This window comes from Triturus cristatus, chromosome 2_1 (genome assembly GCF_964204655.1).
Source record: "Triturus cristatus chromosome 2_1, aTriCri1.1, whole genome shotgun sequence".
NCBI classification, from domain to species: Eukaryota; Metazoa; Chordata; class Amphibia; order Caudata; family Salamandridae; genus Triturus; species Triturus cristatus.
Genome location: NC_140581.1, coordinates 1,159,823,825 through 1,159,844,171, shown reverse-complemented (window position 1 = coordinate 1,159,844,171; position 20,347 = coordinate 1,159,823,825).

Here is a 20,347-nt window from a genome sequence, read left to right as displayed (position 1 = left end):
ATCCATAAAACACATTAGAACTTAATTCACATATATACACTGTGTCACCTGGCACTTAGCATATCTTTACAGGGATTATATACACTACAGGGCCAATTGGGCCACTCTCATAACCTCACCACTCACAGTTAGTGAAACAACCAGTAACTACTGGTACAAGTGCACTTACCATGAACCTTTAGGCATAAAATATCATCAGCAGTGCATCAGACCCATAACCCATCATGCCCCTCTGAGGCATACACATAACCGCACAGTATGCCCCATATTATTATAGCCACATTAGCAAGACAATATCCATGTACAGTATGCCATGAACACCATCAGCAGCAAAATCATGCCCAGCAGTGTACCTTAGTAAACAGTTTTAGTGTGTACAAAGGCTCAGCACATCAGGTCCATAACTGCAGGAGTCATGTTTCACCTAGAAGGCATATTCACTGCCCAACCTACTCATCGCCATTAGGGCATCTCACCCCTGTGTCCCTGTTAGGGAATGTAGACTTACCAAAACAAAATGCCCCACAGGCACAAGGCAGCTGCCTACAGACATGTGGCACAGCTGCTCGATCAAGTTGCAGTTTGGTCGGGGCTCAGCCCCTCTGTGCAGGCAACTGGGCACCCCCAACAGGAGTAAGGTATCAAGCCCTCTGCCTGCACTTAGGAACAATGGCAGAGAATGTTAAGTGCTTCACCAGCGCTCGGACATCTCCAGCACAGGACAGTCCCCTCGTGCTGGACTCTTTGAAAAAAGAGTACTGGGGGCACACAGTTCCAGGAGGGTAGAGGGCAGGCCAGCACACAGGGTCCTTGGGCATAGATGCTGTCCCTCCAGCAGCTCAGCCCACAAGGCACAGTCACAGTGGCAGTTCCCTGCCAGTACAGCAATCCCCTGGTCCCACGCAGTATCTTTCAGTTCCAAGCAAGCCCAGCTCATGGGGTCACAGCTGATGACCCCATTGAAATGTCTTTGTTCTTCCCCCTGGCACAGGGTTCTGTGTCCAGTCCTAACCAGTTCTAGGGGGCACTTACACACATATTTTCAAGTGCACCACAACCTCCATTGTCAGTGTAGGTCCTGGCCCCAGACACACCACAGGGGGGCGTAGCCATCATTGTGGAAGGCAGGCCCAACCCTATTCAGGTTCAGGGTCTACTCCTCCCACTACTTCAAATGCTTATCAGGCCTATTTAGCCTAGCACTGACTCACCCAGGCCCTCTGGAGCCATTGCACCTCCCCAGCCCCTGTCATCCAGAGCCAGACATGCAATACACAACAGGCAGGCACAAACAAACATAGCACACAGAAATGCTTCTAAAAGTGGCATTTCTAAAATAGTGATAATAGATCTGCGAACACCAGTACACAGAATTTATCACCACTATTCCAAACATACCAAATATGATCACGATACCGCACTCATGTCATGAGTTACCACTGAAGCACATATCAGGGAATCCCCAATGCATTCCTATGAGAGGGCGGCCTCACAGCACTGAGAAACCAAATAGGCAGTTTATCACTACCAGGACATGCCACACAGTTAAGGCACATGTCCTACCTTCTACCTACACCACACCCTGCCCATAGGGCTAGCTAGGGCCTACCTTAGGGGTGACTGATATGTAGTAAAAGGGAAGTCACAGACGTGGCAACCACTTTATGTGCCTCGTCACAGTGGCAGTAAACTGTGTGCGCAGGCCCTGCAATGGCAGAGACCTGAGACAGGTTTGAAAGGCTACTTTGGTGGGTGGCGCAAGTAGTGCAGCAAGATCATCAGTAGCATTTAATTTACTGGCCCTGAGTATATGAGATACCACTTTCCAAGGGACTGATAGGTAAATTAAATACGTCAAACAGGTGTAGACCAATCTTACCAAGTTTACCATAGAGAGCACATACACTTTTACACTGAATAGCATTGATTATGTGCCCAGAGTGCTAAAACCACCAACACCAGGTCAGAAAAATACCTAGAGGAAGGCAAAAAAGTTCTGGGATGACCCTGCAAAAAGGGCCAAGTCCAACAGGTGGAAAGACCCGCCCTTGAGATTGCTTGCCGGCTTACGAATGGCGGATGGGCTCTCCGAGCCTGTCGGAAGCCAGCTGGAATGACTGGCAGGTTTACTTTCCGACCACCTCCAACATAATGAGTTGCTCAGGAATTGCCCATCCGGGCCTATTCACAGGCATGTAAACAAGCTTCATTCCTCCAATACATTTGAATAACCCAATGCATTTCGGTCTGATTTTGACCTTCCTCAGGGGTATCTAAAATGATTAAAAAATGATCATCAGACCCACTCATTTTTAAACAATATTAATTCTCAAAAAATTAATAAAAAACCAAAGCTAGTGAATAGCATGAAGAACCTGGATCCCTCACCTCCGGGCATCCCGGCTGCTAACCCCCAATAGCAGGTACTCATATCATAGAGCCTACATGTCCTCTCCACGTCAAAGTACATGAACTCGGCACATGGGCTAACTCCTAGGTATATGTAATAATCCTTGTTGGCCATTAAGATGAATAAGGAACATTAGACCACACCTAGTATACACTATCAAGAGTGGAAGAGGTGTGGTGCAGTGGCCAGGGTGGCTGACTCCTGAATCTTCCTGATGGCCCCCAGCGCTGAGACACCTAACCGGAGGTAGCTGTGCACTTTACAAATGCTGATATATATATTATATTGGATATCAGGAGGAACGAAGGGGAGGGATGGGTGGGAATATTGTTGTCAGGTTCCGCTCCGCGGAATCCAGTTGTAGCAAGAAAGGGTCCACCTCCTGATATCACCAACACCCCAATGTACCACAGGGTGTTTGAGTGATCAGGCGAGGGAAAGGAGAGGGAAGGTACAGCCGGGGAAAAAATAACCTGTAACAACAAAAAACAAAACTGTAAACAGTGTAAGGTACAAACTACTCTCTTATAGGCTCAATAGGTTCTTGCTATATCTTGCTTAGTATACAGCCGTTTCTCGGATCCTTATTAAACCCTGGGACTTCCCACTGACCAAGCACCGTACCTGAAACAAAGAACTATCCAACATTAGTACACCTTGGGTTAACGCATACCATCCGAGCAGTTTATCCGACATGCATCCCTCATACATACCAGTGTATTTAAGGACAGCGCAAATATAATAAGTCCCTGCACGTTTCCTTCCTGACCCCATTTGGTCAGCGTTTCTTCACGTACTTGCCGGTCACGACCATGCGTCGCTTCCGCTAGACTGACTGCTAACTTCCCAGGCATTTCTGTTATCAATTTGTCCTGAAGAGATCCCACTATTTCCAAGGGGATCGAAACGTCGTCGACTTCCCTCTCTAAACTCTATATTATTTGTTATCCAAATGTTTGAGTATGAGATGCCGATTTGACCTTTTTTTGTTACAGCTTATTTTCGTGCACTAAAAAGTCACCTTTTAAGTCACCTGCCTGGGTTTAGGAAATCGGCTGATTGCCCCTTTTTAACCTGTCACAGTTAGCTCACTCACCGGTTTGCTTATTATTTGGTTGTGTTAAACAAATTATCTGCATTTATTATTATTCTTTGCATTGACTACATATATAAACCCAATTTCTCATTGTATCAATTGTGGTATTTTATCTACCTTGTGTGAATGGGACCATTGTTCCTTAAAAAATGTAATAGTACACGTGGTAAAAACGCGGTTGTTGTACTGACCGCGTTGTAAAGGCATGTGTTGTAAACACATGCAAAGTAACGTCATATATTTGGATTTAAGAAATGTGTATGAAGGGCGATAGTGTGACCATATATTACAAAGAATAAAATACCTTCTTCCGTACATTAACATGACATTGAAAGCCACCTAGGAGTTTATAACCTCATAAATAAACTTTCCCTTCTGTCTTGTTCCTCTATTGGGGCACATAAATCATTTGTGACTTGCAATATCTTTAAATGGACTGCTCAGGTGACAGATCACACCTACAGTCTTCAAAAGAGTTTTGTAATCACTAGTAATGTCACACAAGGCAATGAAAATGTATAGCTCTCTGGCTTTCCATGCTATAGCCCACATGCCAAATAATATTTCCCCTTTCTTCTTTCGCTTGCCATAGTCTTCTAAGTCAGGCGGAAGTCAATTTGTGAATTTGTTTCATAGCATGTAAAACCGTCAGCAATAAAGAGAGAAGATTCTTGCTATCTACAGCTTCAAGAACGTTCTGGGATTTTTTCTCATTTAATTTCCTATCATGAAATAGCCCCTTGAGGGTTATCTGGTTGGAACTGGGTAAAGTACCCTGTTGACTGGGGGCTGAAATACACTATACAAATACTTTAAATAAATAAATAAAATAAGTTAGGTTATTGTAAACATATTTTTCAAAGAGCACCTTCAAGGTTACACCACACTGGCAAAAACAAGAACTGCACTCACTGGCTCCAGGAGCAAGGCATGTTCAAATCTGCAATCCTTTTACCAGCGTTTAAGGCCTACTTATTATTTTAAGGCTTTCTTATTCTTCTCCAAAATCCACAATTGAGGTTAGCCTGGCGTGATATCTTCATTTTAGTCTACACTCAAGGCTTACAGTTTTCCATTTTTGAGGGGTTTGTGGGATAACTGTATTCTTTTCAGAGGTTCCTTGTAACTGTTCAGAAGAGTAGCAATTAAGAGCAGAATGCAGCAGCCACCTTTCCCCAGGCCTTTTCACTGTGGCTTTACCTAACTGCATACATGTAACCCCTAACATTCTGCTTTTGTTTAAATACCTTTCGGTTAAACAGATACATATGAAAAATGCCTTGACATAAAATCTAAACAGTATAATATGCTATTACATTCTGCACATCTGTATTTAACATATATGCAGCAGTCCCTGCTCTGGGCTACTAAGTTGTTCTCAGTTTTAATGGTCTGAGACACAACGAAGATTCTCAAGATGAACAAAAATACATCTTTTTTGCTGCCAACGCCTTTCTTAAGTAAAAGTCGCTTAAACTTAGAGTTTCTTTTGTGCGGGTACGGTGACAGCATAATCCCCTACTGCTAATTAAAGTCTGCAGGACTGTGTGTGGTTTACCGATCAGTTGTACATTAAGCTGTTGAGATACTGAAGCTGTAGGAAGTGACACTGTCAGCAGGTCTGAGGAGTCTCGGTTTTCCAGTCTTACTACTTAGGTAGCGCATCTGAGAGCAGCAGGTTTCCCCTGTAGGAGACATTGTCTCATGGAGAGGCACAGAGCCAAACAAGTGACATACCAGTGGGACTTACTTGACATTCTCTCGGCGTTAATGCCACTGGTGGATTTTCTGTCTCACTCGTTTGTTAAAGCTTTTTTTGGTTTATGACACACTAAATACTGTAGGCGACAATTTGTTTGTTGAAAAAGAAATGTAGTACACGCTTGGTGCCAAAGGTCATTTCCATTAAGTATACAGTGAGCCACTGTGTCAACACCCAGGATTTAGGCACAGTGCTTGCATTGTTCCACACAAATTGAGTGGACAACCCTGTGGCAAACACATGCGTAGCTTTGTGTATCATGGAGTATCACAGTGTGACACTATTTACACAGGGAGTCTTGTGAATTGGAACATAAATCACTATTTTGTTTCCAGAAGATCATGTTTTGGTAGAAGCTATATTCCAACATTGGCAACAACATGTTTTGGTAGACGTCATCAATATACTTCTCAGTGTTGCTATATACGTGTCCACAGAACAATGCTCCTATCATGCTGTGGCATGGAAAAATCTCAAATGAATGCCTACTTTTTTTGTCAAATGTTGAGGACCCATTGTATCTTAAACGTTTTTTACTTCAACAGACAGCATCAAAAAAACTACAACTATCATAAGCCTACGGCAAGAAAAGAACCAATAAAGAATGAGGAAAAACAACCAATCAGCAAACAGTTCATATAAAGTCAATTCAGAGCCAGAACATCTATTTCCCCAATCAATTCTGTCACCGATAATATGAAAGGGGGAGCTATGCTTGGAATCCATAAAGTGTTTCTCCTCGAGGTTTTAAAAGCAGTTATTGATGAGGTCGAGAGGAGTTACGTATGCTTAGAGGGGCGTCACCAGGCACTCCCTAATAATAACCTTAAACTATAGGTCCCTAATCAAGGCTTGGACCTGTACCTCGCTCACCTCTAGCCAAAAATCGTGGAATGGTACACTGTAAGCCTGATATGGGTTGGTGACTTTAATCTGGTGCATGATGCATTGTTAGATAGACACCAGCAGGATAGATTTCGGTAGGTAGCGATGTTGCAAGTATTGTCACAGAGTGTGAGGGATCTATAGATATATGCAGACACAAGCAGCCAGATGTTCAAAAATTTACCTTTTTCTCACATGTCCATAGATCCTTCGCAGGGATTGACCGGTTCTGGGAAACCAAGGACACTCTGGAGGCCATATTGTCTGTCTCCCACAACACAGTAATAGTTTGGGATCACACCATGGCCATTTGGAAGGGCGCGCAACATGTGACCCCAAGTAGGCTTCCTTCCTGGAAATTTGACAAATCCTTAGGGATAGAGCTGAGTAATATGATAACACAGTACTTTGAAGAAAATAATACTGTGGATACTGCCCCAAATGTAGCCTGGTATGCTTAAAAGGCTTTTTTTAAGTAAATGCATAGTTGAGCAGGCATAATACCGCCAATACACCGAGGGCTAAAATGCCTACTTGGAAGCAGATTTCATACCAGCATCGGAACGCCATAGGCAGACAGGATTCTTAAAGGATTTATGAGAGGTCATCTCCCTTAAAGGGAAGAGCAATATCCTACCAATGTAAAAACTGACAAGGCGCTACTGTGTCTCTGGCAAACGTTCTATGAATGGGCTAACAAAACTGGGGACTGAGGACCCAGAGAATCTCCAGGAGGCTCCAGGCCCTGCTTGAAATAGGGGGTATTACTCTTGATAGAAATGAGGACAAAGTTAGGGCCTTCCAGGATTTCGATGCCTGCCTGTATAGGGAGGATCTTACCACCCATGAAGAGTCAGCAGCCGTTATAGAGGCAGTACACCTTCCCAGACTCTCCAAAGTCAATAGTGACAAAATGAAGAACATTACGGAGAAATAAATGTCTAAAGCAATTCTGGACCTCCACCCAGACAAATCCCTGGAGCCAGACAGACTCATGGATTGATTCTGCAGGCATGTTAAATCCACACTCTGATCTCCGTGTTAAATTCCTTCTTGTCCTCGTACACTCTTTCCCCTTCAGTGGCTTGAGCGAACATCTCGCTAATGCAGAAACTGGGTAAACCCTCAAATCTGTGTGGAGCCTACCGTCCTATTGCATTGCTGAACTTCAGCACAAAAACGTTCACAAAAGTCTTGGCAAGTAGATTCATGCCACACTTGCCATACCTTATAGACTCAGATCAGTTGTGTTTCATCCCACACGGAACATCGATGGGGAGCACTTTTGCTCCAAGCATAGCAGGGCTTTGTCTTCAACCTGGAAACAGAATGCATTCTGCAGGAGAGAAATGAGTCATTCTGGTGGCCACAAATGGATGGTGAAATTGATGAGTTGGTCAAAAGTTGTTGTGTGTGTTCAGCTTCCGATAAATCTTTCCAAATTTCTACTCCACCGTTGACACCCATTGATTGTGCTTCGGGCCTTGGAAAAAATTAGGTATTGATTTAGTGGGGCCTTTCAACATTCTTTCGCATAATTCTCGCTTTGCTTTGGTCCTCATGGACTACTATTTCAAATGGCCGTTATGAAATTTGTTGGAGAGCCGGATTCCAAAGCACTGATTCTAATTCTCAAAGATGTTTTTATGAGTGAAGGTGTACCTGAAGAGATCATCTCAGACAATGGTGTGCAACTTGTCTCTGGTGAGGTTGAGAAATTTTTATGTGAAAGTTCCATTCGTCATCTTAAGAGTTCTCTTTACAACCCGCAAACAAATGGCCTTGTGGAACGTTTTAATAGAGTGCTTGGTGAATGTGTAAGGTGGGCTTTTGCAAATAAGGTTTTATAGAACCACTCCGCATTCCATAACTGGTTTCTCTCCATTTGAGGCTCTCAAAGGAAGGAAACCTGCTTTTCAATTTAGACCAGCTTGGATGAGTAGGTTTTTAAAAACAAGTTTATCTTATCATTGTCGTAATGATCAGCTTCTACGCAATGTGGAATGTGCTCAGCATTAACAGGAATTATATTATGATGTTAGGAAGCATGTCAAAGTCTGCCCATTTAGTGTAGGTGCAGACTAAAACTCCTAGTTTCGTGAAGAAAGGTGAGCCCAAATGTTCTGACCCTTTGATGATTGACAAAGTGTGTGGGAATGCTGTAAGGGTCCAAGGTCGAAATTGGTGGAACTCTACTAGAATTGTTAAAGTACCAAAAAGTTATGATTTGGCTTCTCAGTCTGTTGAGGGTGGTCATGAAAAATCTGCCAATTCACGTACGAGTTTGAGGCAACCCCTGACGATTCCAAACACGTCTTGTGGTGTTTGTCCAGGACACAATGAATGTGCTTTGACTCCTGTTGAATCTCCACAGAGGAGCTTTACAATTTGAAAGATTCCTAGCAGGTACAGTTATTATCTTTAATCATTTATCTTCATTGTTCTCATGTTTTTTTATTGTCTGTTTTTTCCCGCTTCTACTGGGGAAAAGCATGCTTCTTTTGAAGAAAAAAGCATAAAAGAATAAGTATTATTTATATAATGTATTTTTAGAGTATGTCTTGTTTAGGTTATGCTGGGTTTTATTGATTTATGTTATTGCACACTAAGGTTATTTTTCTCACTTGTTTTCTTTGTTTTTTCTTTGGATGTATTAAGACAAGGTTCTTTCTAAAAAGGGAAAACTCAATGTAGTAATGTCTTACTCCTGTGTTCATGGCTTATGTTTGTATCGCTTTAAATGTGTTCATTCTCGCTTAGAACACAGAGATCTTGTGTTCCAGAGAACGGCGGTTTGCTTCAGTCTGTTTGCCTGAAGCGGTCGGGGGTACTGCTGTCAGAATTATTAAAGAGTTATTTGTCAGCCACTTACTTCAAAATCCTTATCAAAAACATATCTCCATGTGGAAGAGGTACATAGACGAAACCTTCGTACTATGGAAAAGAGACAGGAGCTCAGCCATGGCCTTTGTTGACTGGCTAAATGAACAAGACAGAAACCTCAAATTCACTAATACCATAGCCCAAAACAGTCTTACATTCTTAGATGTTACCATCTTTTATGAAGCAGGCACGTTGCATACAAACACCTACCACAAACCTACAGCAAAATATAACCTCTTAAGATTCTACAGTTTTCGTCCTTGTCCCTTGCTAGACAATATGCCTTATGGCCAGTTTCTCCATTTTCGACGCAACTGTAACCAAACAAAGGATTTAAAAAAACAGACAGAGATACTGACAAACAAGTTAAAAACCAGGAACTATCCAGAACAACTAATACAGAAAAAGAGTTGGAAATCAAAACAGAGAGGCGCTTCTTGAAAGCCTGACATGCAACAAGAATGATCCTCCCCTTATATGTGTAACCACATACAACATAGCGTCCAACCAGGACAAAAAGATAATTTAGCGCAACTGGAGAACACTGAACATAGGAGGCAGACAATGGGACAAGCCCCTATTTTCTCATAAGAGAGCACTAATCATATGTGAAAGTCTAATACACACAACATCTAAACAACATCAAACACCTGCACAGACAATGCACACAATACTGGGGCTCCCACCAGTCACATGACACTACAGCTGTGGACAGTGTAGCGTTATGTCATCTGACATCAGCCACAAAAACAATATATCTAGTATTAAACATCCCGTGGGAGGTGAGAAAACATAAATACAGCAACACAAAGCAAGTGGTTTACCTCATTGTATTCCCATGCAACCTTAAATACATGGGAAGGACAACAATAAAAGTAAACACACGTATCATAGAACATAGAAATAGAATACAATGTGGACGTAACACCACCATGATATGAGACGGACAGTTTTAGAACAAGTCATCGCTGAAACTAGAAATCTTGAAAAAATCCTCTTTAAAAGGAACAAAGATGGATTTACAAATTGTCGACACTTACCAGGGGACTAAATGACAATATTCCATGGGGCAATATTCTGTAAATCATCTAAAATGAGTAGAAATGGCAATCCTGAACCGGCCCATGATGACATCCAAGGCACCCCTCTGCAGGTTCTTTCCTTTTTGGTATGACAATTCAATAAGAAGAAAGGGCATCATGTCACCTATAGCCCAACACCCTTTACCCTCCAGCTCTACTAAAGAACTAATAGCTTATCCCTCCTGTGTAATACACACAGGCATACATAGGGCTCAAGCCATCTAGATGCTACCTTCGATAATCGTACAATTTAGATTGCTCAGAAGAAAATGACCAAGAACCATTACATTTACAGAAACTAAATAGGATTAAAATGTAAACTTATTTGTCTATCTAAGAAATATCAAAATGAAGACAATTGCCTCTCTATGTCTATTCACAAACAAGGCACGCTACTTGGTAACCTTGTATTAACACTCAATGCAGCATAACCCCTTCACTCCTGATGCGTCCAAAGTGAGGAGCCATGCCCACACGAGAGCTGCATGTTTTCGGCTATTATTCGGATTCATCATACCTGCATTCAGCCACCAGTAACACAGCAGTTTATGCTGCGTGCCGACGTTTGTAATCGCAAACACAGAGATACATCAAAAGATTTCCTCTCAATAGAGGAAGCACAACCGTCCCAGTCACGTGATAGTCAATCACATGACTAGGACAGCCACTCTCCAATCATAAACAGGAGAACAAACAGACCTCTTAGATTCAGGGACACAGGAAGACACTTTGAGCGCGAGTGGACACGTACTCTTGATGAAGTAAGGTCTTTTCTCTGCTTTTATCCCAAGCTTATTTAATGAAGCATTTTGAACATACAGTAAGTAGCTCACACAACAAGATGACTAAAAATCTATCTTTCCTCTTAGTGTTTGACTACAGAGTCCGTCCTCCCCTGGCTCCTATGATGTATGTTGAAAAAACAAGTCATGTATGTAGCCTGTCAAGTCTGCCTTGGTTTTAATCTTATTTTTCTTTAAATTTACTTTGATTTGAATTGAAAATTTACCAGTAATCGTCTTGTTGAGCCTCTATTTGTGGTGACAACAACACTAAGGAAACAGACAGTGTTTGCCTTTATGCATGTAGATTCTTGCACTGTATGATCACACAACTGGGGGTGCTCCTAAAAAATGTGAGCACCTACTGATACCTAACCCCCCCCCCTTTTTTCTCTTATCAGTTATGATCCTACAGGGAAAAGGTCCTACAAATATTGTCTGTATAGATCTGCGCATGTTTATTAAAATGTAATTGCACAACAAATAGATAAAACAATCGCCAAAATCAGGGTGACAATGAGATCCTGAAGAAAGCCGATTGACCATTCACGAGCTACACAAAGGCTGAAACATCTTGACCTATAAGATGCCTGGGAACATTTATTCCTAAAAAGCATCACACAAATCTTCTTTTTTTAACTTAGCCCTAAATTCTTGAATAATAAATTTACCACTTAGGATTTAGAGGCTATTTCAACACACTCATTCATCCCTGCCTTCACTTACTTCTACCATCCAAAGAGTACCACTTACAAACACGTCAAGCCCACTCATTCACGTTCAGTGTCTGGGCGAATGTTCGATGATGAAGCAAGCCACAGGTGGTACCTGTGGGTGAGGACCCTATATATATATATATATATATATATATATATCTACTGTCGGTCGCCAGTAGATAGTTATAGTTAGGACCGTGTTTCCATAGGAAATCCGCAACATTCTATTTGGAATAACTTTGGCGCCGATTGACGAATCCTCGCGAAATTTTCAAAATAGGTGGGGCGCTCCGCTCCTACCCTGAAAGTCTCGGGGGGATTCGTCAAGCAGGGGCTGAGAAAAAAGGGGGGTCCCAAAACGCGTTTTTCCCATGCAATTTTCCATAGGGACCTTTAGTCCAAGGTACAGCCCAAATGGCTGAACAGAATTACTTTAAATTTGGCAAAGAGGTAGTCCTCAGGTCAGGGATGTGCCTTTTGCATATCTGGAGTCAATCTGTTCATTAGTTCCTGAGAAAATTGCAGTTAAAAGCATATACATATCTATAGCCTCGCACTGTGCGTGAACGCAATTCTGATTGGTTGTTAGATGTCAGTAAACATTCCAATCGGTCGAAATCAGGAAGTGTTGGCTGCCATTTTGTCTCTCGCAGTCTGAGGCAGTGAAAAACAAAGGTGGAGAACGTGAAAAGGGGGCAGGGTGGACAGTTCCTGACCCCCTAGCCTTTGTCAGGGGGTCATTGAAGGACCCCCAAGGGTGAAAAAAACATTTTATTTTTTTTTCGAAAAAGCGCGGGGTGCGCGCACCATGCGCGCACCGTGCGCGCACGGCACGCACAATGCCTCGTGGGCGCTCGGTGCACGAAGCGCACCGAGCGCGAACGGTGAAAAACCTGAAAAAAAATAATATTAATAAATACATAACTTAGCATTTAAAAAAACGTACAAATTCACTTAAAAAACCATAGGTTTCACACACCTTATAGTTAGGAATTAGCATTTAAAAAACCTTGCAAATTCACTTAAAGAACCATAGGTTTCACACATGTTATAGTTAGCTGGACATTTCCCTCGTAAAAAACCAATGAAATTCCCCCGTTATAGTTAGTGCAGGCAACTATAACTCACGCGACCGTAATCCTCTGCTGATGACGTCAAATATTACATCACTGATTACATATGTGTCTTTCTGAAAAATAAATATTTGTAATATATGTATAGCTAAAAGTTAATGGAAAAAGACATGGGTAAATTGGTGTCTAAATACAGTGATGTAATATCTGACGTCATCAGCAGAGGATTGCGGTCGTGTGAGTTATAGTTGCCTGCACTAACTATAACGGGGGAATTTCATTGGTTTTTTACGAGGGAAATGTCCAGCTAACTATAACATGTGTGAAATATCCAATTATAGGTACATTTCTTCTATGAAATAAACATCCAGCACTCCAAGGTCAAATCTGGGCACTCGGTCTTTATTTTGATGAACGAGGTATAACATCTACGCGTTTCAGCAGACTCACGCTGCCTTGTTCACGATATTTGTGCACCATTTTTTTGTCAATAAAATACACATCACTTGGTGAATGACATCAAAGAGGGACTCAACATATTACATCACAGGCTCTGCTTTTTGCATTTTGGCCGCCATTTCTTAACATGTTAGTTCTCATTTCTTTCACATGTTTTTTTATTGGACATTGTATATATTCTTCTCTCCTCCCTTGATATTTTCTCCAAAATCATGTTAGAGTGTATTACTTCTCTATATATTTAAAAAAAGAGGAAGAGAAGAGAGAAGGGATATTTTTCAGCGACCCTATACTTTAAACTATTCTATATACAGTAGGAATACCTTTCCTTGCATATATTCTTAATAGTCAATTCTGGTCGAATATGTCCATATATTTCTATAAACTTCAGAGAATTTTTTTAAAGTGCAAGTGCAAATGTTATTTGTTCCTAGCGGTCATATTCGGCAAGTGCCTTTTTCATTTCGGTATAGAAATTGGCAGTTTAAAGTGCTAGTGCTTATTGTGCAAATTAAGCAAGAGATCCCCATTCTACTATGTACAAATAATTGATATATATAGCATATTATGGTTTTCTACTATTAAGACAAAACAAAAAAATTTGTTTTAATGCATTCCGTAGAAAAATTAAATAAACAAAACAATTTCTCCTATTGATAAATATCATAACAGATTTAAAGTGCAAGTGCTTATGTAAACTTAGGCAGTTATTAGATAAAATGCCTATTTACTTCCTTCAACCCGGCACAATTAAATAAAACAAAATATGGACTATTACCACATGCACATACATATTTACAAATACTAAGACCAAAAGATTAGGTACTATTTTTCAGCAGAGCGATTGATTGTGTCGAATTCACCTCTACATTGATACATATTCACCATTAAAAACAAAAAGGGCAAGAAGAACCATATCATCAATGGTTTACCATGTGTGCAGTTTCCTACTCTCTATTCCTCTTTGGGTATTTCAAGACAGACATGTGTAGAGATCCTCATCCACATTTAACCCCTGTGGTTCTTTACAATTAAATTCTAGGATAAAATATGTTTCCAATTTCCTTAATTCCTTTTCCCTGTCCAATCCCCTCTTTTTCTTCGGGACTTCAGCTATACAGGAATATTATAAGAAACCGGGTTACTCTGATGATGGGTCTCAAAGTGTCGTGCTATGGGATATGTCCTGTCTTGGTTTACAATTGCCCTCCTATGCTGTAAAATTTGTTTATACACAGGAAGGGTTGTACTCCCTATATACATTTTCGGACAGGGGCATCGTAACAAGTAAACAACAAAGCTAGATTTACAGGTCAAAAAACTCTTAATAACTATGGTTTTATTAAAAAATGTTTTCAACTCAGTGCAATTTACGCCATGCTGGCACGCCTTGCATTTTGGGCATTTTTTAAAACCTGGTTTCTGATGTAACCAGGTAGGAGCTCTCCCTTTCATTTCCTGGTATTCGCTCCTTACAACTAAGTCTTTCAATGATTTGGATCTTTTATAGGTAATGTCAGGATGTTTCTTCATTTTGGGACCTAACACAGAATCATTTCTCACTAGATGCCAATGTTTATTTAAAATAGATCTTATTTCTTTATGTTTTTCATTAAACGTTGTTATGAATCTAGAATTGACTTGATTTTTATTCTCCTCTCTAAGTCTTTTCCTTTGTTTAGTTCTCGATGGTCCAAACTAAATTTTCCGTCTGTCTAGGTTCCTTGCCTTGAGTGAGGCCCCCTTTATTACAGCCGGGGAGTATCCTCTTTGGATGAACCTGCAGGTCATCTCATTTTCAATTTTGTCATACTCCTCCTGATTACTGCATGCTCTCCTTGTTCTAAAGAACTCCCCAAAGGGGATGCTCCTAATTAATGCAGATGGATGGGCGCTTCCCGCATGGAGCACTGTATTTCTGGCAGTAGCCTTGCGGAACACTGAGGTCTCCACCTTACCTCCTACCGGTTTGACCGGCATATCCAAAAAGTCTGTAAAAACTTTGCTGTGGTGACCTACAAACTCTAAATTGATTGAATTTTGGTTCAGGTCTTTGATGAATAATTCTATATCTGTCTCCGTGCCCTGCCACAGCACGAAGACGTCATCGATAAATCTAACCCACAGTAGTATGTGTTCCGACCAGTGTTCCAGTGGACTGCCTCTGAGCACCTGTTCCTCCCACCAGCCAAGATGTAAATTCGCATAACTGGGGGCGAAACAGGTGCCCATCGCAGTTCCTTGTTCCTGCTGAAAGAGTTCCTCATTAAACAAAAAAATATTCTTTGTTAAACACCATTCCATTAATTCTAAAATCATTTTGTTATGTTCCAAGAGTCAAATTGGTCTTCTATTTAAAAAATATTCAGTTGCCTTCAAACCATCTGTGTGTCTTATACTGGTGTACAATGTTGCAATGTCAAGTGTTAATAACAACATGGTTTCTGCATCCCATTGTATATCACATTTTCTTTTTCTTTTGGTTTACCGCAACATATATTTGTTTCATGTCCTTGGTTACATTTTCCCCCAAAATATCGAGGTTGTCTCTTATAGATTGGGGCAAAAACCTGGATGGTGGTCGAAATGGGGTATGATCCTCTTTATTCATCCCTCCAGTAAACAGCATTGATTGTTCCTCATTCCCTGGTGGGTTATCCTCACTTGCCAATGAGATTATATCCGTCAAGGTGGGTATGTCATTTATATTCAGGGAGGCTTCATCATTAGAGGGTTCTAGTGCTCTCTCTCCTGTGGTACCCAATTGGCATTGCGTTGGTTCAGATGCATTTTAGACAATTTGAGCTTTCTCATGAAGCGATATAAGTCCATTCTGCTATTGGGGTAATTGTATTCATTACTACTACAGAAGGACATACCTAGTTTTAGAATCAATTCTTCGTCTTCTGTTAGCTTCATGTTAATCAAATTGATAACCGTTGTAGTGTCCATTAATTCTTGTTTTGTTTCCTCGTATTGGAATGCAGCGACCTTTTTGCTTGCCAATCTTGTACTCCTCCTATATCCCGCGCCTCCTCTTCTTTGTTTCCTCTTCCTTGGCCTTTTCCTCTCCCGCGTCCTCTTCCCATGCGATGGTCTGTCTGTTGTTCCAGAAGCATAAAACGGAATTCCTCAGTTACAGCCAATCTCACATCTCTCACCCCTCTATTGCTCTGCTCCTCTGGTTCTTGTTCAGAGCCAGTGTCTGAGCTGACTTCACTTTGCACATTATCCTGGTGGTCTACTTGGCCACTGTGGATCTTCTGTCGCCTCTCCAAGTCGAATTTTCTGGCGAATGTATAGATCCGTCCTGATTCGTAATCTAAACGGTCTCTCAAGAATTTCGTGGCTTTCCTTTCTTTGATGCGCCTTTCATATTTTTCCAGCCTGTTTTTTAAATCACTTTTGAACTTACTCACTTTGGCCTTATCATCGTTTTTCTCCAAGATATCGTTGAATTCCTTTAATGTGGTGACCACTTCCAGACGCTCCTTTTCCGCATGTTTCACTAAAATACGAATCATATTGCTCGAGCTGGCTGCACTGTTGTCCGCCCATTCACTGAGCATTTCTACCTGAGGATTTTCATACGTCGGGGTGATCATTATCATTATGCGCAGTCCGTGGGGTACCCGTCCCACTTGTAGATACTGTCGCAGGGATGCCACTTCCCACCACCGTGAGATTTTCCTTTTCATCAGTTTTTCATATTCCTGTAATTGTCTAGCTATATCGCTGCTCACTTTGGGTGCCGTTGCTCCCCTCGCATTCTGTGTCGGTAGAGCATTTTCCTCAAAGATTTTCAGAGCTTCTTGCTCCCTTAATGCACATTCCTCGTCACTCATTTCGATTACCGGTGCCTATTTTTCCCGCTGGGGCGTTTTCCTTACTTCTCCCCCCGAGGCTGAATTCACAGCTTCGGGTTTACTTTGTCACGGTTGCACAGAAACATAATCATGCCAAATGTTCTTAATCATGCCACAGAAACATAAAATAAATCCTGCCATGTTTATAGTGTCATGCTGATAGAAAGTCATGCCAAACCGTGCCCCGTTTCTTGGGTTTATGATTTTATGGTAATGTTTAATGATAAATGCTTTTGCTCTGCTTATTTGTAAAATTGTTTTGTATCACGCTGTATGCATACACATAGTTACACCAAAAAGGAACTGTACATTTGCCCCCAGGAGAACAGGTGTTGATTCTTGTAACTGATTAATCACGAGTCCCTTTACATGCACAGGAAAGGAAAAACGGCAGCAAGAACATTACACCTGCCCACGTTTAAATCGTCCTCACGCGGCTCACGCGAACACTCAACCTGACTTACACTTTGCATGTGCCCAAGCTGGAATCTTCCTCACGTGGCTCACAAAGTGTATTTAAAGCGTTCGCACAAGCATTCCAATGCTTAGTCTCGTCGGAAAACTCCTTACCTGAACTCCTGCTGATCGCGTCTTCCCCCAGATGACTTCCAGGAAATCTTCACGTCGGGTTTTGGCTTCCGTTTTGGCTTCCGTCATCCTCTGAGTTCTGAACCCTCGTAGCAACGCTTGCAGACTTCCGGATGAGCGCGCTCCACGCCTTTGAACCCTGAAACATTGAAAACGAAGAAATTCAGATAAGTGAAAGCAAACACAGAATTCTTTTAAAGACGCACCGGTGAGTCACATTGTTTTGGATTAATATTTCAAGTTGGTTAAAAATTACAAAAGAACCTAGGAAATCGTGAAAACGACTATTAAGCTATTTGGAGCCATACGAGTATAATTTAAAAAGACATAGCAACGAAGTGTTGCAGAACTACATGTTAATAAAGACTAGTGGTAAGAAAACAATTACCATAAACAAAGGTAATCGTCGGGACACATTTTAAAAGTGAAGAAACATCTTCCCTAGCTATCAAGAAGCTGTGTTTAAGGTTATTGTGTGTATTCTTTGCAGGACAAGAAGAACTTGCGCAGAGACAGTGAATACTAGTATATCTGTGATAGAGCTGCGGATTTATATTGCACTAGGTAAAACTGCTACTAGGGTAGTTGTTACAACTATTGTGTGTTGATGTCATTATAACAGTCTAATCAATGCTATTTGATTGTTTTTGTAGATTCGCATGCATATATGTTGTCAGACAAAGAAGCACCATTAACAGTTAAGAAAACAAGAACAAGGCAGCAACGTGCAATCAAGATTTTCTTGTCTCTTTGTTATCCCACTCCCCCTTTCCCTTTGGGAACCGTTTTTCACTCAACCGAATTATTTGAGTTCGGTTGTTGGATCGGTTCCTGAGGGGATTAGGGTTCGTTCATCTCTCAAGAGAAGAATCAGGAGTACAGGTGAGTGGTAGTCGTGACATACGTGTATAGTCTTTCTATTCCCCCAGTCCGACTCCCATTGCTGCCTCTGCTCCCTCCCTTTATTCAAGAGTTCGGTCGCACTTACTCACCGCGGTTTCCTTGATCCTCCGATCTCCGGCTTTCCGCTACGAGTTTGCGGCTCCTTCACTCCAAACAACTTCCGGGAGTTTTTTCGATTGCAGCTTGCACGGGGGGCACGCCTGTCTCCTTTCCTCTCTTGCTGTGGCGATTTGTACTGGCGTGCTTCCTAACCGCCGGTGGTGCTGGTTCAAAGACGTTTTCTCGCCGCGTCTTGCAAATATCCAATTATAGGTACATTTCTTCTATGAAATAAACATCCAGCACTCCAAGGTCAAATCTGGGCACTCGGTCTTTATTTTGATGAACAAGGTGTAACATCTACGCGTTTCAGCAGACTCACGCTGCCTTGTTCACGATATTTGTGCACCATTTTTTTGTCAATAAAATACCCATCACTTGGTGAGCGACATCAAAGAGGGACTCAACATATTACATCAAAGGCTCTGCTTTTTGCATTTTGGCCGCCATTTCTTAACATGTTAGTTCTCATTTCTTTCACATGTTTTTTTATTGGACATTGTATATATTCTTCTCTCCTCCCTTGATATTTTCTCCAAAATCATGTTAGAGTGTATTACTTCTCTATATATTTAAAAAAAGAGGAAGAGAAGAGAGAAGGGATATTTTTCAGCGACCCTATACTTTAAACTATTCTATATACAGTAGGAAAACCTTTCCTTGCATATATTCTTAATAGTCAATTATGGTCGAATATGTCCATATATTTCTATAAACTTCAGAGAATTTTTTTAAAGTGCAAGTGCAAATATTATTTGTTCTTAGCGGTCATATCTTGAATAATCTTGACTAATCTTTATTCGGAAGTGATCACAACCATAAAAGATAAAACCAAATATAAAACACAGCAGCAATACAATTAAAATTACCGGCAACCATTGGACTCACCTGCAATTTCTGGATCTGAGTGACACTCTCAAGAAATTCATTACTGCAAAAAGCATGTAATCATTAGGCAGAAGCTGCACTTACATTAGAGCAACACTGGCTTGTCTAAAACTCATATCTTTTAAACGGGGCTTAAGAAACAATCTCCTTGCGTGACTAAAATATTTACATAAAAGGACAGAATGTAGGGTATCCTGTGGAGACCTATTGTCGCAGCCACAGGGACCTTTCTCCTCTACATGTAAAACAAAGCCAGCCGGAGAAGCCAAAATAAGATAAAGCTGATTAAATCTAAATCAAGTAATTAAAAATCTGTCAGAGGCACTTGTTAATATAGAGAGATATTTCTCCACACCCTGTACTGGTTTTAAAAGAGCGTGCCCTCTCACCGCTGGTTTCCTAAGCTCATTGTCTTTGTGGAGAGCCGTGGCATATTTAAAAACCAGCTCTTTTACTAATGTTAGATCCCAGGACTTCATGGTGTCATATTTAAGAAAAATATCTGCTCTTCTTAGGGCCGTGAGGGACTCTTTAATGTACCATAACCAGGGGATTTTGAGTGCATGATCAAGTGATAGATGGTCAGAGATGACCAAAGAATACATTCTGTGTCATCATTCAAGCAAATCTTCACTCAACACAACAAAGGCTTTACTGCCACCAAGTCAATTATATACTTAACTCCTAGTTCTTCATGTACGGAAAATGATGGGGTCCCCTGGGGGACTTCCAGGATTCGTCTCAAATACTTATTTTGTGTGGTCTGTAGTTTACCGCCATGTATCCCCAGACCTCGCTTCTGTAAAAACCTTGGAGGTACAGAAGGACTTGTAAAGCTTTAAAATCACCCCCGGA